The 19,531-nt window shown below is 37.2% G+C and overlaps 1 pseudogene; it reads right to left on the bottom strand.

The window, feature by feature from the left end:
• Positions 1–3,139: 3,139 nt before the first annotated feature.
• On the bottom strand, positions 3,140–18,932 carry LOC144242661 (cleavage and polyadenylation specificity factor subunit 5 pseudogene; annotated as a pseudogene).
• Positions 18,933–19,531: the final 599 nt, after the last annotated feature.

A 19,531-nucleotide genomic window follows, 5' to 3' on the forward strand; every position in this document is an offset into this window, starting at 1 on the left:
CCACCTGATCTCTACTTACATTTTTTGTTTATTTGTTTTGTTTTTAAGTAGGCTTCATGCCCAATGTGGAGTTTAACATGGAGCTTGAACTCATGATCCTGAGATCAAGACCTTGAGCTGAGATCAAGAGTTGGACACTTAACCAATAGAGCCACCCAGGTTCCCCTGATCTCCACTTACTTCTTACTAACTTTTCCTACTTAACTCTCCTGCACTAGTCATATTTTTGTACCCAATGCTTCATAAACTCACCGTGCTTATCCCTAGATGGTCATATATCCACACTGCTGCTTATGCCAATTCCTTCTCCTAATGGTCATTAACATTTCAGCTATCCTTCAAGAGCGAGATAAAATTCTATCTCCTTTGTGAACCAACAAGCCAGAAATACTATTTCCTCCTTCCATGACAAAATAACATTTATTAAATGTTGGTGGTTGGCCCAAGTTTTATTTTGTTTTGCATTTTTCTCTACTAAAAAAAGGTACAATGAGTTAGGGAAACCCAAGTTCCAAACTCACACTGATAAAACTTCTTGTCCAACCCAGAACAAATCACTCACACTGACAAAATTTCTTGTCCAACCCATAACAAATCACTTAATCTCTATGACACTCAATTTTTTTAATTTATAAAATAGAATAATATTTATTTTAGTTCTCCTGCAAGGTAGTTTTGGATCAAATGAGATAAGGAACACAAAAAGCCCTTTGAAAGATATAAAGAACTACATGAATGTAACATATATTTTTGTCATCAATATACAAAAACACAATGAGTCCTACAAAGTGCTAATGGTGTATACATTCTGGAAAGTATTTAGCTGTAGTCTACACTGAATAAATGAGAACTCACACAAGCGAATTGTTCCACAGTTAAGACAGACTGGCAGGAATAGCAGTTAGAGACGAGAGGCTGGTTAAGAGGTTACTACCTGTATTGACAGAAACGCTATTAAAAGCAGAAGGTGATTTTTAATATCTCCAGGACCATGATAGAAATGAATAAAATTTTGTGTGCTTTATCATTTGTGACCCAGAAAAGAGAACCCTGAAGGCATGAAAAGTCTTAAAATAAATTATTTGTGTGCAAAAGGAGGCAACATATTCCACTGATTTGACAATTTCAGTATCTCCATTAAGGGTACAAATGGGAGATGAGGTCACCTAAGCAAAATGCTCCCTGATTTGTTAAAGCCTTTCCTGCCTACAAATTAATAAGCCTGAATTCATTTTTGTGGCTCATAGCTGGCTCAATGTCTGAACTTTCCCTCTTTCCCTCTTGATTGGTGGAGGAGGGTAAAATTTGCCTGGATGGGTCTAGGAGTATAATTTGGGAAGAGGCCAGAGCTGGCCTTCAGTGTTCATTGTGGAGCCAAAGGAAGAGTTTCAGAGCCAGTAGAATCTCCAGGGTCGCAAGTAGAGAGACAGGAGTAGGGGAAAAAGAATAGATGACGGTTCAAGACTAGTGGGTGGTAGTGAGCTACATAGAGGTCTGACAATTTAACTAGTAGACATGCCCTGAGGACACACAGGGAGTACTTTTATAAATCGCCTGCCTGTATCTCACCCTTTCCCAATGGTTGGGAAAGAGCTCTTAAGGATTTCCAGGTGTAAGGACATTACATGAACAATAGATTAATCTACTGCCTTAGAACCAAATGTGGTTATGTTTGCTCAGTAAGTACAGCATGAAAGAGCAGGGCAGTGAATGTGAAGAGTTTGGACTGTAAGCTAGAGTGTTTGTGTTCAGTTCCCATCTCTGCCATGGATCAGCTAGTTGATATGACCTTGAACACATTATTCAGCTTCTTCTAGCCTCAGTTTTCTCATCTTTAAAACAAATAATAATTCCTACTTCACAGGGTCATTGTAAAGCCTAAATGAAATAATGAATTCAGTGCACACTGCACAATGCCTGGCAAAATGAGAGTCCTCAGGAATTGTTAACCATTATTATTGGATGGTCAGCAAATAGAAGCAGGAAGAGATCCCTCTTGTATTTCTTGCCTCCCCAGTTATGTCTAGCAGTTGAAAGAATGCTTAGAATTGAAGCATTGTAAGGGGTTTTCCCCCCTGGTTTTATTGAGATAAAACTGATGTGTAACATTGTGTAAATTTAAGGTATACAATGTAATGACTTGATACATGTATATATTGTGAAATATCTACCAAAATAATGTTAGTTAACATATCCTTTACCATGCATAATTACCATTTTGCTGCTACAGTGAGAACATTAAAGCTCTACTCTTACAACAACTTTCAAATACATAATATAGTATTGTTAACTATACTTACCATGGTGTAAAGGATTTTTAAGAACTAGTGATTGCTACTCAAAGTATGGTCCATAGACCAGCAACACTGGCACTACTTGGGAGCTTACTAGAAATGCAGAGTTTTAGCTTCACCATCCAGACTTACTGAAATCAGAAGGTGCATTTATACAAGGGTCTCTGGTGATTCCTATATTGATTGAAGTTTGTAAAGCACCACCCTAGAGTAATGACAGAAACAGGATTTTTTGGAAGAAAGAGAGGAAGGGAGGAAGGAAGAAAGAGAGAGAGAAAGAAAGAAAGAAAGAAAGAAAGAAAGAAAGAAAGAAATGGAGGAAAGGAAGAAATGGAGGAAAGGAAGAAAGGAGGAAAGGAAGGAAGGGAGGGAGGAAGGAAAGAAGAAAGGAAGGAAGGAAGAAAAAACGAGGAAAGAAGGAAAGACAAGAAAGAGAAGCCACATACTGTTGAGCATTTTGAGATTGCTGAAAAGACTAAGATAAGGATGAGATGTAGCACAAGCATAGTCATGACTATAGTATATTTTAATAAGACTTGGTTAAAATTGATATAATACATGATCCCCAAAGAGGATATGGCATGCTAGAAAAAATATTTTTGAAGTCCACTTTCTTTAATATACAAAAAATGTAGGACAAAAAGTAAGTTAAATATTTTCACATCTGGTTACACCACTGTCTATTTTTTTTTATATTAACTTTATTATTCAAATAGTGGATAGTAGCTGGCATTTTGGGGACTGGGGAAAAGATAAAACAGAAACCCAAAACACTTCTCTACCATGTTTATTCTACACTGTGTACAGCTGTGCTCACAGAACAGCTTTCTGCATCATTCAGATATTCAGTTGTATATAAAATTGAACTTGCCCCAAAGCTGAGGGAGACTAGAAATGATGGGTCCTCATCCCAGGGCATCATCATACAATTCAAACAATGATGCAGCTACCAGCTGCAGTTTTAAGGACTGCAGATAAGGCTGCTTCTTGAAGTTGAACCAAAAACAAATTCTTATGCTTCTTAGGTCGTGTAACATGTGCAGAAAGGTCTGGATATTGATGAGGTTCAAAATTTGGTCTATGCCAGTTACCAAAATGCAGGGCCTGGCTTCTCTGTCATTAAGCATTTTAGTCCTTCAGCCTCTTCTGAGTTGTTTAACACTTAATTTGGTAATTTGAAGAAAGTTGTTCCCAGCTGTAGCAGTAATGCATGGGCCAGCTGGTACTCAGGCACAATCAGAACCCCTTCTATGACCCTCCTCTTTCCAAATGTACTAAATTCCTTGCTCATGCAGTGAAACCTAGCTACAACAGAGCTATCCTTCTCATAGAGATACTCTTTAATACCAAAAGTATAATTAGTAAGAGGGTACAGGTGGACGGGGCACTCCAGGGTGAGCGGCTTGGTTGGCTAGATATACTTGTTGCCAAACTGGTTGACAGCCCCCACCCCTTTCTGCTCCCTCCTCTCCCTTTGTAGACAGGCAGTCTGCAAATAGGTAGCACCATGAACATACTGGTAATCTCAAACTGGTGGTGAGCTAAGAGGGAGAGGCCCAGAAACTTTCCCTGTGCTGGCAGTGCCACCACCATTCTGCTCAGCAGTGCCACCACCATTAACCTGAGAGCATCAATAATCTTTGATTATAGTAGATGCTTATTAAATATTTATTGATTTATTGATGGACCTTTGCCTGACCCAATAACAGAGTGTCGAAATATTGAACTAAATAGCTACTAAGTTGGCATGACGAATACATTTTTTTCTGCTGTTCTGAAAAAATATTTTTTCTGATAATCTTTCCTCTTTTTCAGAGAAACAGTGAAATCTCCCTACTGTGGTATATGCCATTTACTCCCTTTGGCATTTAATGACATTTATTTGTATTAAAGAAAATTATGTGGTGTGTATGGAAAATTCTTAGAAGGTGGAAAAGTTACATTTTTGGTAGTTCCTCTAACATCTAGTATAATACAATTGAGTTCAAATATTTGTAAAACTGAATGAATATACATCAAAAAGGAAATAAATTTTCATTGGAGTGGATTATGATAGGAATTCCTATTGATAGAAATAGATCCAGTTTATTTAACATTTACTGTGTGTTAGTTACTGTGCTAAGTGCTTTACCTATGAGGTCTCATAATTCTCATAACGACCTTATGAAGTAGCTGCCTTCATCCTTAGTTTACAGATGGTATTATTGGAGCTCAGAAGAGTCAAATGACTTTCTCAAAGTCATTCCATTAGACATGTCAGAAGTGAGATCCAAAGACATCTGACAACTAGGCTATTCCCCTTCTCACATAAGCATAAGAAGTAAGTGGGATTCTAAGTTCACATTCTTTATTTCTTATGTCGGGAATTCATAGTAAAGACACTACTAGTATCAGACCCTTGCTGAAAAGATGAAAGAAAACTAGAACTCTCCTGGGAGACCCTTTGAAGAAATTTTATTTTCTTCAGTTTTTTCAATTTGGGTTACATATGACCAATCCCTGTGGGCTTTGAGTATCTGTACAAAACCTTTGAAGCCAAGATACAGCTTCCCAAGTGACACTGCATTAACATTATAATGAAGTGGCCATATTTTACGTCAGCAAGGGAGATCAGGTCAAGGCTTATGCTTTGAACTCTACTCTTTCTAAAATCTACTTTCTAAAATCTACTCTTTCCTAGCTCTCTGCCTGCTTTTACCTCTACTTTCTCTCTAGCATATTCTGGTATTTATTACATATTTGACACAGACATACACTAGCCTCATGTGACTAGTTACACGGAGAACCCAGATGTCAGCTTTAGTCTCCTTTTTTCTTAAAATCTAGGTTGGCCTGTATTCCTGTTCCATGCCCTTCCCAAGATTTTCAACAGTTCAAAGGCAGGTTATATCATTGAGGTCAATATCTGGCTCCAGCTTCTTGCCTTCTCTAAATTCCAGATTTACCATCTTGTGTGTTTTCTCCTTGTTTATTTCCACAGTGGCCTCTATCTAAGCATGTATCTTAGTCCATTTTCCTCATTTCCACAAAAATACCATTTGTGTGTGTGTGTGTGTGTGTGTGTGTGTGTGTTTTGCATTTTGCAGAATTTGCTGAAAGTTTGAGGAGAGGAAGTTCATCTATATCCTAGCAAAGCAAAATCTTATATTCAAATACTATGCTATCTCTCATCAAAAGTCCTTCTAACACTTCTGCAAATTGCTGGTCCATTCTCTCTTTTTTCCTTTTTCCTTTATTCTCTACCCCCATCCCAATAAAATCCAATATCTTCCCTCATTTTCTTATGCAAAAAAATTCAGCTCTTGTCTGTTCCTGTTTCTAAATTCAGGTCTTGGCCCTTCTTTGCAAAGCTAAACACTCTCTGTAGAGCTTCTTAATTATCAAATTCTTTTGGAAAAAGCAAGGACTTCTATTTTCAGTTACTTATATTTTTAGTTACTTATTAATACAAATATAAATTTTCACTCCCCATCTACAGGCAAATTTCCTTAGGTATAAAGACAGAATTCTCCTTCTTTGCTACTCCTATAGGAAATTTAGACGTTGGTTCATTCATAACTCGTTTAGCTGAATAGATAGATAAGAAGGAAAAACAGGTATAGACATAAAGTGGGGAAGGAAATAGAGAAACAAGATAGTCTCTTCACTTAACCTGTCACTTGGGTGAGCCCAGAAAAACCAGGACTGGAGGCCCTATCCAATGGTCCTTTGTGTTTGGGTAAGGGTTGATAGACAGTAGCTTAATTCTTTTTTTTGCCTCAAAATACGTCTTGCTATCTATGTTTCTTATTGGATTCCTACCTTTCCAGGTTAGTTTCTGTCATCTTTCTTGCTAACTGCTTTGCCCTTTAGATATGAATTTCTCTTTTTCTTTTTTAAAATAATAAAAAATAATAACAATAATTATTATAATTGGGCTCCAAGCAATTTTTAGAACAACTATTGTTTTTCATAGGTTTGTTTTGTTTTGTTTTGGTCATAAGCAGGCTCAAGGGCATTTATGTTCTAGCTGAAAGAGTAGGATAGATATTGGTCACTCTTTCTTTTGAAGATGATAGACAGAAGAATGTTTATTAAAAGCAAAATATGGCCTAGAAATTATGTGAGATTTTTGCTTTTTAACTTCTTAACATGCAAAATTCTGCACACTTATTTAAAAACTTTAAATATATCATAGAGATTATATGTGCATACACATGTACACACACATGCACAACAGAAACATGAAGTAAAAAGTTCTTTATCTCAGTACTCTTCTATTCCAGTCAGTTTCCACTATGAAAGCCTTCACTGTGAACAACAAAGTCACTTTGCTAAGAATCAGAATATTCCATTTATTTAATGCTAGAAGGGACACATTTCTCTTTTCTGATCTTTAGATGGGACTTGTCTTTTGTTCTCCCATGAAATAATCTTCTCAAAGCTTCCTTTACTCATGAACTTTGTTTTCAGACTAAAATGTATTCAGATTCACATCTTTGGATAGTCCTCAATATATGAAACGTGTGCACAGTCTTCTGTGCTATTTTGTTTATTGTGACATTGCAGGCCCTATATAGGCGTACTGTTCCAAAAAGGAAATACTAGGATCATGGAAAGTTGTTTACAGGTCAGCCAAGTCATAACATATAAGCACTACTCTACTGGTGCCTTATTATGAGTTACTGACATAGAATAAGAGGAGTGATTCTTTTAATGAAGATGGAATTCATGGTTTATGAAGGAAGAAGAAATGTCATTTGCTACTTTCAAAATTGGACCATTTGTTTGAACATTTGTGTTGCTTTATTTGCTGCTTATGAAAATATTTAGATAGGTCTTGCAAAGTCCTTATTGAATTTGGGAATGTAACCATAGAAAAAGAAAGAAAAAACAAACAAAAATACGGTAACATTTAAGAGGCAAATTTGTATCTAGAAGTCTTTGTGATTTCCTAAAGAATGGTCAAGCAGGCCACATAGTTGTTGGGGGAACCAAGTAAACCTGGACTAAGAGACAAAGAAGAGCTGATTACACAGAACCCCAAGTCATAAAGCTGATATTCAAGCTCTACAATCTTCAGGTACTACTCTCTGGCTTCCTCCAAGTTGTTTGTTAATTCCTAATCAGGAAGCTTTGGACTTAAGCATTTCTTGTATGCAGTCAAGAAGCTATGGATAAAATAATTGCATTCCCCCGCCCCCCCGCCATTTTCCCTAGAAATAAAACAAATGGACTTATATTCATATGAGTGAATTAGGTCTATTAGGTGCTAAACTTCTTAAGATAAGGATTTGGGCTTTATATATTTTTAAATTCCCCTCACACTTAGCCCAGTGATGGACATCAGATAGATAATAATATATATTTTATGTTTGTTTTCATTTGTTGTTGTTAAACATAAAGAGAACTGACTGACAGTTTGATTAACATGGACGGAGAACTACCAACAAGTAGGTAGATTCTCATTAATTTGAGATTGTTTAGGTAGGTGCTATATGAAGTCTGTGGAAAGAGCCAAATGACCATTCAAATGCTTTTCTCATCTAAAGAGTCTGCTAGTCAATCTAAATACTTATGATAAACTGTGTAATAGGAGGAAACAATCATAAAATGACCCTTTTCCAATTGCTTCAGAGACAAGCAAATTAACACTTTGTCACAGACCCATTTGTTTTAATTGTTCTCTCCTAGGTAATATCAAAAAGTCAACATGGGTAGAGGAAACAGAAAAACAAAACAAAACAAAACAATTTGTTCCTCATTAAATGTTAGAAAAGTCCAAGATAAACCTATTTAAAATTGATCTGATAAGCCCTGAGAACTGTGATGCACTGATGTGTTTTCCTCGGCTAATGGTCTTCAGCTAATATTTATCCATTGCTTTGAGTAACCATTAATCTCTTGTGTTGAGAAACTCCACAAATGCAATTTCTAGGGCATTTAACCTTTCCACGTTTGCTGTCTCCTGAGTTTGGGTGACTCAGTTGTGTATACTCAATTTCATTTAGTTTTCTTGGGTCCCAATTGCCAAGATAATAGCACCAACTCCATTTAAAATTAGTCTTTCTTCTTCCACAACACAGTGATATGTTCCTGAGGTATAATGAAGTTAAATTCATTTTGCCTTCCCATACTTACATTCTTACCCATTACTACTTTCTCTTCCCTGCAATGCATTCCCTGTTATTTTTCTCTTCTGTAATTTGACATCAGGAATGGCCACACAGGAAACAGCTGAGCAGTGTAAATGCCTTTCTAATGATCTCAAAGCTTCACCACAAGCTTAATAATATTAATGTCCTTGGTTGGTTCAATCTTTATTGGTTTTATTTTTATTCTTTTTTTTTTTTTTGTAGTTTGTTGCTGTTGAAAAATTCCCATAAGCTTAAATAAGCAGTGAACTTAAGTTCACTTTTTAACCTAAGGATGTCAGATCCACCCTTTTCCTCCTCCTTCTTCTCTTTTCTGTCTCCAGTTACCCTAGTCTGGGCCTGACAAGTAAAGCTTTTGAAAAAATGACCACGGTTCTGAACAAAGCCTGTTGTTGCAGGTAATTGTTGAAATATCAAGGGTATTGCGTCCTCCATTACTTAAGCTCTCATTTGTGGTTTTCATGGTTTTGAGGAATGTTTATGGCTGACAGTCCTTTCTTTACAGCTCTATCCTTCAAGCTCCGGCTGATACTGCTGAGAATGACCGCTTGAGTGACTGATAAAATGTCAAGATGCCATTATTTCCAAGAGAGTGTTTGGGAGCAATAAGATCTGTTTCAATTTATCTCATCCACCTGAATTTAAGTCTTCAGGTTTAACTTCGTTGGCTGCTACAACCAAATTGTCTCCGGGTTTTTGAGAGAACAGCCATCATGGAATGCAGAGAGGGTTATAATGATGGTCACGCCATGACATTTGTGTTGTATTTCACTGTGCACATTGGTGCAATATTTTGGACTTAATTAATACTCTCCAGGAACCTCAGTTTATGGATGGCAATAACCATATTTTAGATCATGTGAAATACTGCAACAAAAATTCAATTCATAAGGCAGATGGCAAAGCCTAGTTTGAAGAACAACAAAACAGGAAGATTTACAGTGAGTTTCAGAACTCTTCAACTGGAATCCAGCCGCTGCCAAAGCTCTGTTATTTCACTGGAGGGTAACAATCTGTGAGGGTCATTAGTGTCCTCATAAAAACTGAGATTAAAAAGTAGTCAAATGAAATGAATAAATAGTTGAGGCTTTTTCTGTGCAATAGAAGTAGAGTTGTTTAAAAAGCAAGGTTTCTAAATGTTAAAAGAAATCATTCTGTAGTCATTTGTTTTCAACGTGGAATTTACTAAAATAGTAATTTTTAATGGAATGACAAGGATCTTGTTACATTCTCAAGTGTGCAGTATAGAAGAAAACATTTCATAAGCAGGTATATTTTCTTTCTGTCCCTCTCTTTCAGAGCTAAGAACTCATTGTGGAAACAGTTATGATGAAGAAGAAAGGCTAATGAACAGAATGTTAATAACACTACTGCCCAGTTACCTTGGTGTTTTTGATTTTGGCACTGCCACAAGAACCATGTAACATAAAGTATGTTCATATAAGTTTTAATCAGATGAAGCACAAAGTTTATAAATAGTTTAGATGCCCTTTAAGGTTTCTGAGACTACCTAGGGAAGGCTACTGAGGTGGAGATTTGACCATCCACAGACCCAGCAAGCACCTTGCCTCTGTGTAAGTGCTAAAGAAAATGGGACTGTGAGATGGATTTTTAAAAATTAAAGTGAAAGCCATGAAAAATCATAGGATGTTAATTATTTCAGTATAGACTTCATTAGTGCTCGTGTGTGTGTGTGCGCACGTGTGCATGTGTGTGTATACATGCACACATGCATGTATGGAACTTGTAGCAGTTATTCACATTTATATTTCTTCTATTCTAAAAATCACAACTCGGGGCGCCTGGGTGGCTCAGTTGGTTAAGCGTCCGACTTCAGCTCAGGTCATGCTCTCACGGTTCGTGGGTTTGAGCCCCTCATCGGGCTCTGTACTGACAGCTAGCTCAGAGCCTGGAGCCTGTCTTCAGATTCTGTGTTTCCCTCTCTCTCTGACCCTCCCCTGCTCATGCTGTCTACATCTCTCTCTCAAAAATAAATAAAACATTAAAAAATTTTTAAAAAATCACAACTCTAGTTATTATAAAACTTAGTGAGTGGGGAGGAAAGAGTGGGATAGTGCAATGATTTACATTTCCATTTTCTAAGACCAGAGATCTTGGAAGGATCTGAAAAGTAGAGACATTAAGTGGTTATACATAAGACAGATAGAAATTCCTTAGGCAACTACGATTTACATTCAGCAACTCTACTGTGGATCATCCTACTTCTAACCTTTGTCTCTGGCCAATTGGCCAAGACAATACAAGTAACTTATGGAGAATTAGAAATTCAGATGTTACTCTTATAAATCTGCTGTTTGAGTATATGTACTGTAGACCAGAGTTCCCCCTTGATGTGTACCTTAGCAACCTGTAGTACTGTGAATGGATTATAGGTGTGCCAAGATACTGATCCCATAGCCTTCTTGGTGGCAGAGCAGGCCTGAGGTGCCCTCAGATGGTTGCCTTTAGCTATGATTGGCCTTTATAAATTTTCCTATTGTTCCATAAAAATGTGTCCACTTTCTCTGTGTCATCACATGTACATAGGTGCAAAGAACTGCTTTAGACCTCAATTTCCTATGAAATGAGGGAGACTGGACAAATTGATTCTCATGGTCCATTCCATCTATGTAATTCTGTGAGCATATATCAGCCTGCAGTTAAAATACCCAGCATTCTCTGTTCCTTTAGCCATAGTTCCTTCAGCCACAGAGGCTCATAAAAATTGAATTAAAAAAACATGGAAAAATGTAGTAGAGTATATTTCATGTACCGGAAATCTACTACCTGATTTTTATTGGACTCTGTGCACAAGAGGCAATCCTTGTTTTTGTGGTAGCAAAGAAACCCAAGGAACTATAACATGATCTATTATTTAAAAATATTGTTATATTAAAAGACCTATGGCATATCTCTGTGATCTATCTAGTCTTTTGCCTCTTCCATCTGATTTGTTGTTTTTGGCCATCCCTAGTGGTTTGCTAGATAAGTTCCCAAATGCTATGCAGAGACGGACTTTGAAGGGGAAAAATAATTATTGGTCCATTTCATTAGTGACTATGAGTGAGCATGTGAGGAAAAAGAGGAAGACAATGGAACTGGCTGACTCCTACATGTTCTATAGCAGTTCCTTTATAAGAAATAACATTTAATTGTTTTATGAAAATGATGCAATGATTTTCTTCTAGATTCAGGGTAGTGGAGAAAATCATTTTTTTCTTTATTTTACTTCCAGTTGCATTTCAGAATTCCACATGAGGTTTGCAATCATCTTCTGACATCTTCGAGATCCTGCATATTCCCCTGGAGAAACACTGTTCTTTATAGATCTCATAGACAAAGACCAAGTTGAATGATATTTCACTCTACAAAACTTCACATTGGCACACAGTTACTTCTGAAGCATTCCTTGACTGATTAGAATAAAGTTGGTAATTCTTTCCTTGATATATATCTCCAATATGTTTCAATTACTCTGTTCCTTAGTATATCTTTTTCTAAGATAAATGACATAATGTTTATGAAAGGGCTTTATAAACCATATGATACCTTATAGACAAAAGACTGTTATTATTATCATTTTGTTAACTAGAATATAAATACAAGAAAATACTATATTAATTTGTTCAATATTTTTCCTCATTTTGCCATCATGCCTATTTCCTTTAAATGTGATTTTATAATTATTTTATGTGTCTTTGTTTATAAATATAGTAAAGGCAGGGCAAGCTCAAGACTCTTATAAACTGCCTTGTCAAGTATTTCTAACTATGTTCTGTTTCCTTACCATATGCAATGAAGAAGAAAAGGAAGTGTGTTCACTGCCCTTCTAACCCACAATTGTACATTTGAGAAAACAGGATCAACATTTATAAAACAATCTTAGAAAAACATGAGAAATAATTGATAAAGTTATAAAGTACCCTAAACGCTTGGTATCATGGAAACTTGAGAAGACCTGATGACTTGCAGATAGCTGTGAGTTTAGGGGATCAGGGGAGATCTCTCTGAAGTTGGTGGTAAGCTGGTCTTTAGCAGAGGAATAGGATTCATGTTTACAGAAGGGGAAAGCATGCATGAGTAAATACTTTTCTTTCTTTTTTAAAATAATGTTTTTTAAGTTTATTTCTGAGAGAGAGAGACACAGCATGAGCAGGGGAGGGGCAGAGAGGGAGATACAGAATCTGAAGCAGTCTCTAGGCTCTGAGCTAGACGTGAGGCTCGAACCCACAAACTGAGATCATGACCTGAGCTGAAGTCAGATGCTTAACCAACTGAGACACCCAGGTGTCCCGAGTAAATACTTTTCTTAAAAATACCTTTACACAGGGTGACTGGGTGACTCAGTGAGGTATCCAACTCTTGATTCCAGCTCAGGTCATGATCCCAGGGTCATGGGATCAACCCCCCACCTCAGGCTCTGTGCAGAGAATGGAGCCTGCTTAAGATTCTCTCCCCTGCCCCTCTACCTCTATCCCTCTTCCCTGCTAATACTCTCTCTCTATCAAATAAAAAAAAATACCATGACACATTTTTGCTACTGAAATGTCCACTCTTTATTTCAAAACCATGTCTTTGCAAATTGCTACACACTCATAACTTTTTTGGAAAATAATATTAATAACAGTAGTATGGTATACATGAATATATTACTGCCATCAGAATGTGAATTAAGCACCAGTTAAAGTCAGCAAATACTTTCAAGCACTCACTATATATAAGGGTCAGCACAACATGTTATGAAAAATATAAAGATATAAATATAAGAATGGAATACTTGATCACTTTATTAAAGAACAAGTAATCTAGGAGGGTGGAAATATCATTTTAATATAATGGAGAAAGTGAGGAATCAGTTAACTTGAATTTTACCTCAAAATTTCCCCTGATTTGTTGTTAGAACATAGGGCATAGGTGATATCTCTTATCCTTCTGAGGTTTTAGTTTTCCTTCCTAGAAGTGCAGTAGTTGGGTTAGACTAATTCTCTTTCCCATGATATTGGCCACTGCCCTTGGGCAGTTTCTTGCCATCTCTAGGATGGACTATTATCACAGATGCCTAATTCAACTCTGTTCTCCAGACTTGCTCTCCTCTTGTCTACCATCTATATATATGCCAAGAAAATAATTACAGCTCTGATCTGACCATGGCATTCACCATACCATTCTTAAGGCTCTCTTTAGGGTCTCTGTGGGGCAAAATCTTAGTTCTTTAATATGGTACAGGAGGTTGTCTGTAATCTGTCTCTAATCTATGCATTTTTTCTTCAGTCTTCTAGCCACTCTAAAATTTATGGTTTACATCTAGGTAATATTAAATTACTGGTAGCTTCCAAGAAATACCAATGTGCCTCTCACAACTGGGAAATTTTTTTGTGCATGTGGTCCTTTTTATAGGAAACATCCTTCCTTTTTTCTTCACACTGAGTTTACTTATTGTTTAATTCCTTGTGTTCTGGCCATCCCTTCTCAGTGTTTCCACGAAGCTCCACAATCACAAAGCCTCTATTTTATCTATATCTGTCACCCTCTTCAGTCATTAATTTCTTTCAGGTTGGGCACTGTCTTGCATTCACTTTTGTTGGGAACATAGGAAGCACTCAATAAATACTTTGGAATGAATGAATCCATGGATGAAGAGTGTATGTTCTATACCTTATGATAGTGGAAACTAATAGAATACAAATATGGAAAAATTATTATGAGCCTAGAATGGAGACAGCAGTTAAATCATGACCTGAGCCGAAGTCGGACAATGAACTGACTGAGTCACCCAGGCACCCCATGAATGAAATTTTTAAAAGGTAAAAATAGGGAGGAATAAAATTCCAAGCAGTTGGTGGTGTGCCTGGGTGGCTCAGTTCGTTGAGCATCCAACTCTTGATTTTGGCTCAAGTCATCATCCCAGGGTTGTTGACTCAAGCCCCACATTGGTCCCAGGCTCAGTATGGAGTTTGCTTGGGATTTTCTTTCTCCTTCTCTCCCTCTCTCTCCCTGTTTCTCCTGCTCTCTCTCTCTCTTAAAAAAAAAAAAAAGAAAGAAAGAAAGAAAGAAAGAAAGAAAGAAAGAAAGAAATCCAAGCAGCTGGAACAGAAATGAGAGTAAGGATATTTAGGGAGTTTGACTTATTCTGAATCATCCCCAAACTTAGTGGTTTAAAAAAACAATTTATTGTTTTCTATCATGGTTCTGTGGGTTAACCAGGCTCTCCTAAGGAGTTTTTGCTAGGGTATCTAAAGCAGTTGTCTTCGGAGAATAGCTGGGGCCAGATCATCTGAAGGCTTAACTGAACTGGAGGTCCAAATGGCTGGCATTTGTGTCTCAATACCCTCCAAGGGCCTATTTATCAGAGTAGCATAGACTTCTTACAAAAGCTGAGGAGTTGGATGATGGTGGCCCAGTGAAGGATTATGCCAAGAAAAGTCACAATATTACTTTGACCTATTCTGTCAATCAAAACTTCCAAAGGGTTCATCCAGATTCAAGGGGGGCGGAGAATAGACTCCACCACTCAATGGGGAGGAGCAAGAAGAACACATGCTGCAGTAGAATACATGAGATAGGAGATATTGCTGCAGCCCTCTTGGAAAATACACTCTACCACAGGTTTTCTTTTTTTTTTTTTTTTCTGGGAATAGTAAGGGATGTGTGTAGGTCACAGAAAGGGAAACATGGGTTCTTACACGGTAAGGAAAGTTAGCTTGAGCTCAGAGAGCTTTGAGTGCATAATCTTATTAAAGTTTTAATAAAAATGTGTACCATTTTGGGGCGCCTGGGTGGCTTAGTCGGTTAGGCGTCCGACTTTCGCTTAGGTCATGATCTCACGGTTCATGGGTTGGAGCCCCGCGTCAGGCTCTGTGCTGACTGCCAGCTCAGAGCCTGGAGCCTGTTTCAGTCTGTGACTTCCTCTCTCTCTGACCCTCCCCTGCTCACGCTGTCTCTCTTTCTCTCCTAGAAATAAATAAAAAATATTAAGAAAAAAATGTGTGCCATTCTATCAGTAGGTAGTTTATGGGGTTTTTCATTCTGTTGGAGTAGTTGCTCTCTTTCAACCCTCTGGAAACTTTTTGTTTTAAAATGGGTTTATTATATATTAACCTATTTTGCTAAAACTGTATACCTTATGATAGGATACCAAGATGTCTCTTTATTTTTTTTTTTTTAACACAGCCATTCATCTTGAGACAAAATGGAAGCTGAGCAAACTTTTCAAATAGGAGTATCTTCTGTATATTTGATAGATTTCAGTGAAATTTAGTACACTTGTAGGGGTCGTAGAAATAACAGATTGCATTGGGGGATGGCTACAGTTCACTGAACTGCTAGGGTAGCTGTCTCTGAATACTTCCCAAAAAATCACTTGCCATAATTGATGCCCTGGGAGAAGCTAATGTATTGGCAGAGGGGATAGAAATTTAAGAAAACTGTAGTGATTTGGTCAATGACATAGCCAGCCTATATAAATTTAGACACATCTGCCATTTTAGTGAAAACAGGTTTTTGGGTTTTTTTCCCTTTGCCAAAGTTTCTAAATAATTATATCTCTACTTCAGGGTACTTAGGTAGGTACAGCTTCTGGGTCCAAGAAATCTTAGGAAGATTTTCAAAAAGCCAGAGCACTATAAGTAACAGCGCATATGTCCCCTAATTTTAGAGTATTTTTTTTTCCTGTTTGAATAGCGTTCCTCTAATGTTTTTTTTTTTTTTTTTNCGCCAGCATCTAGAGTTCTCTGATTTGCTCATTTTAGCCTAGAGTATTTTTTTTAAAAGAAAGATCTCTTTCATTTTTATGCCCACCTCCAAAATGTAATGCAGATGATTCAGCAGGCTACCTTGGTAGATGATAAACAAATGTTACTTGCTAATTTCCTGTTCTATTGCTTAACTTATCTACACAAGTAATGGCAGTACCACAGAAAATGCTACAGCTGTGTTGAACTTTAGTGTCATGTCAATGAGCACACTGAGAGACTTTCTAGGAAATAGTCCTATGAAAACTGTTAATGTTTTCACAACGTGAATGTATTTTTTTTTTTTAAAGATGTTCATTGCATGACAGGGTTTTTCTGTGAGGACTCTGTTCTTAGTACCAGAAGAATCAACTTCTTCTATGCACTTGGCTTGGGTTTTATCTTCCAGACATTAAGCAATGTTACTTCTAGCTTCTCTTTTTTTTTATTGTAGTTCTTTTGGAAGCTTGGAGACAAATTTGTGTTCCATTTCCAGTATGTGCTCTGTATTATACTATGTACACTTTAAATCCTTCTAGGGACAACCATGTGCAAAACAAATAATCAACCACATAGTGAATTTATCTCAAGTTGATTGATCCAGGATTCATTTGCTGTAGCAGTTGATTAACCCTACATATGGACGTCAACCTCACAGAGTTCTGAGAAATTAGGAAGTTGCAATCCCCTTCCTTGATGCATGCAAGCTCATTCATCTTTCAAGTGAGGTAAAATAGAAGTATTTGGCTAGCCTTCACCCTAAATAATGTGTGGTGATGGTGATGGTTTAGGAAACAGCCAACTGTTTAAAAAATTGTTTGGGAATGTAATTAGAGTTTCTGGCTTCTCCACATGAGGACTTTACTTCCAAACTGACTTCAGTTGGCAAATATTATAGAAAGCTTAATTCTAGCAGGGGCTCTGAATTACTTCTCTGTTAATTGACAGAATGTCTACACCAGCCCTACATTTTTTAATGGACTGTCTCACATATCTCTCCTGCTGAGGCTGTCAGAGAAATCTGTGAGATGTGAGGCCAAGAATGGTGTCCTCTGCTAAATATGTTCAAAGGGAAGGGGGTGAGTTTTGATGGCACATATATTTACTTTTTGCTCCATTGGCTGATATAAGTGAAGAAAAAAGTCTAGATTAAAGAGAACAGGTCCTCTTAATAAAATACCCAAACTTGAACACCAAAACATACTACTCATTCCAGTGTGTTCACGTCTTTATTTGTAAAATGTATAAAGTATTCCCGTTGTTTAGCCTATGGTTTTATGCACATTGTAAAAACAACAAATAACAATTTATGATGGAAATAAACCACGTTTGTGGTTCACTACCACCCAAACAACGATGACACTGACTCTCAATCTCTTTGACTTTGGATTCAGAACACAGTGACAAATGCTACCCAGCTGTCTGTCAGAAATAAATTTCTGGATTAAATCAACAGGGCTTCAACTCAATCCGGACAAAATTGTGGCAATGTTGACAGTATAAGGGCATGACTCTGAAGAACTCATCTGAAATGTATCCTATCAGAGACTCATGCAATAACATCTCAGAGAACCAAGAAAATGTAAGTGAGTTTGGGTTCGTTTTCTGGATAAGCAAGTGAATACACCCCCTCCTACTTCAAACCTGTGTACCATAATAGGACACATGCATTATCCTTTGTGGAAATCTTTTATGTGCAGGACATGAGTAAAACTTTGAATCAATTAATTACTCAAACAATGACTAAACTGTAAGTTCCTATTAGGGCATGATAATTATCTCAGTGGCAGATGCAAATATGCATGACACTATTCTTCCCTTTGACCATTTTCACATCTACTTGGGAAGATGGGGTATGGGCATAAAGTAGAAGCAAATTAAAATAGTTTTGGAAGGAAGTCTCATAGAAGTTTAAAAACAGGAGAGGAAAAACTTGATAAGGCAAATTTGAGTTATGCCTCACAGAATAGAAAGTGGGTTTTTCATACCCTTCCCATTTCTCCTTTGGTTCACTGATGCTAAGGGACTATTTACCTCTGAACTTCTTGTGAAATAAGCAATAAATAGTACTCTTAAAATCTGAGTCACTTTTAGTTGGGTATTTTGTTATTTGTAGATGAAAGTGTCCTGCCGTGAAAACCAGCTATTCTGGATTTAATCTCATGAGAGTTCTGGCTTGTGTAAAATCATCTAAAACATTCCCTTGGGATGTTGCCATTTTTCAAATACTTTGTTCTTTGACCTAGTTAGAGCATATATTTACTAATTCATAAAATACACTTTTATTGAATTATCTTCCATGGGATAGGCCCCATGCTGGGCACTGGAAATTTAAAGATTAATGAGATGTCCTTCCCTTCACAGAGCTCACAAGCTACTAGGTGGCTGGGTAGCTGGGTGGGTTGGGAGCGGGGGATGAGAGAAGACACAGAAACAACTAATTTTAATGAATTATCCTAAGTTCTGATATAATTATACGGTGTTTTGACGAATGAAAGAGAGAGAAGTGGAATGGAAGGGAAATAGTGGGAACAATTTCCCGAGAGAAAGTTTCTCCAGGATATTTTAGAAAGCCTTTTTAATGACGGGAGTTGCAGACATCACGGCAGGATGGAGCCATCATTTGACAGCCATCCTTTTCTCTGAGACCAGAGAAATTATGAGCTATGAGCTACAAGGATCTGGTCCTGTCTCTGCCATTCACTTACTCTACAACTGTGGTGGTCACTTCTGTTCTTGAGCTCTTCTTCTCTTCCTTCTAAAGGGAAGGTCATTAAGCCATCATTTGGGTACAGGTGTGAGGCTAGCCTGAAGAAAAGGAGGGATGCCCCAAAGGGTGTTCTTAGTGACAGAAAGAAGGCAACTGGGTGTGGGGTATGAGGAGTAGGCTCAGGAAAATTGCAAGGGGAAGAAATAAGCCAACTAAAATAATAATAAGAAAGGCCAACAGAGTTTGCCATGTGGCAGGTATTTACCTAAACTCTTTATTTCTACTAATAAATTTTGTCTTCACAATAATATGTTTCAGTAGACACTCTTCATACCCTCCTATGACTGAGACCCAGGGATATTAAATATCTAACCCCAAGTCACACAGTAAGTATAGTATTATAACCTAAACATATGGGCTGCATTGTAACCTAAGCGTTTGTAACATTTTTCTGCATCATGAGCCCTGGTTGATTTATACTATGAAGGAAATAAGACTGTGAATGAAACAAAAGGTAAATTCCAAATGCAAACTTAAGGATAGCAGAGGAAGGAAGACACTGTTGTGATGTTCTTGAGCATCTAGCCTTATTTGTAATCTGTAAGCAATCTGAAGAACAAGGTAAAGTAACTACATTGAACTGAAACATGTTTAGGGTAATGA

Source organism: Crocuta crocuta, unplaced genomic scaffold, assembly GCF_008692635.1.
Source record: "Crocuta crocuta isolate KB4526 unplaced genomic scaffold, BGI_CrCroc_1.0 scaffold36, whole genome shotgun sequence".
Taxonomy (NCBI): Eukaryota; Metazoa; Chordata; class Mammalia; order Carnivora; family Hyaenidae; genus Crocuta; species Crocuta crocuta.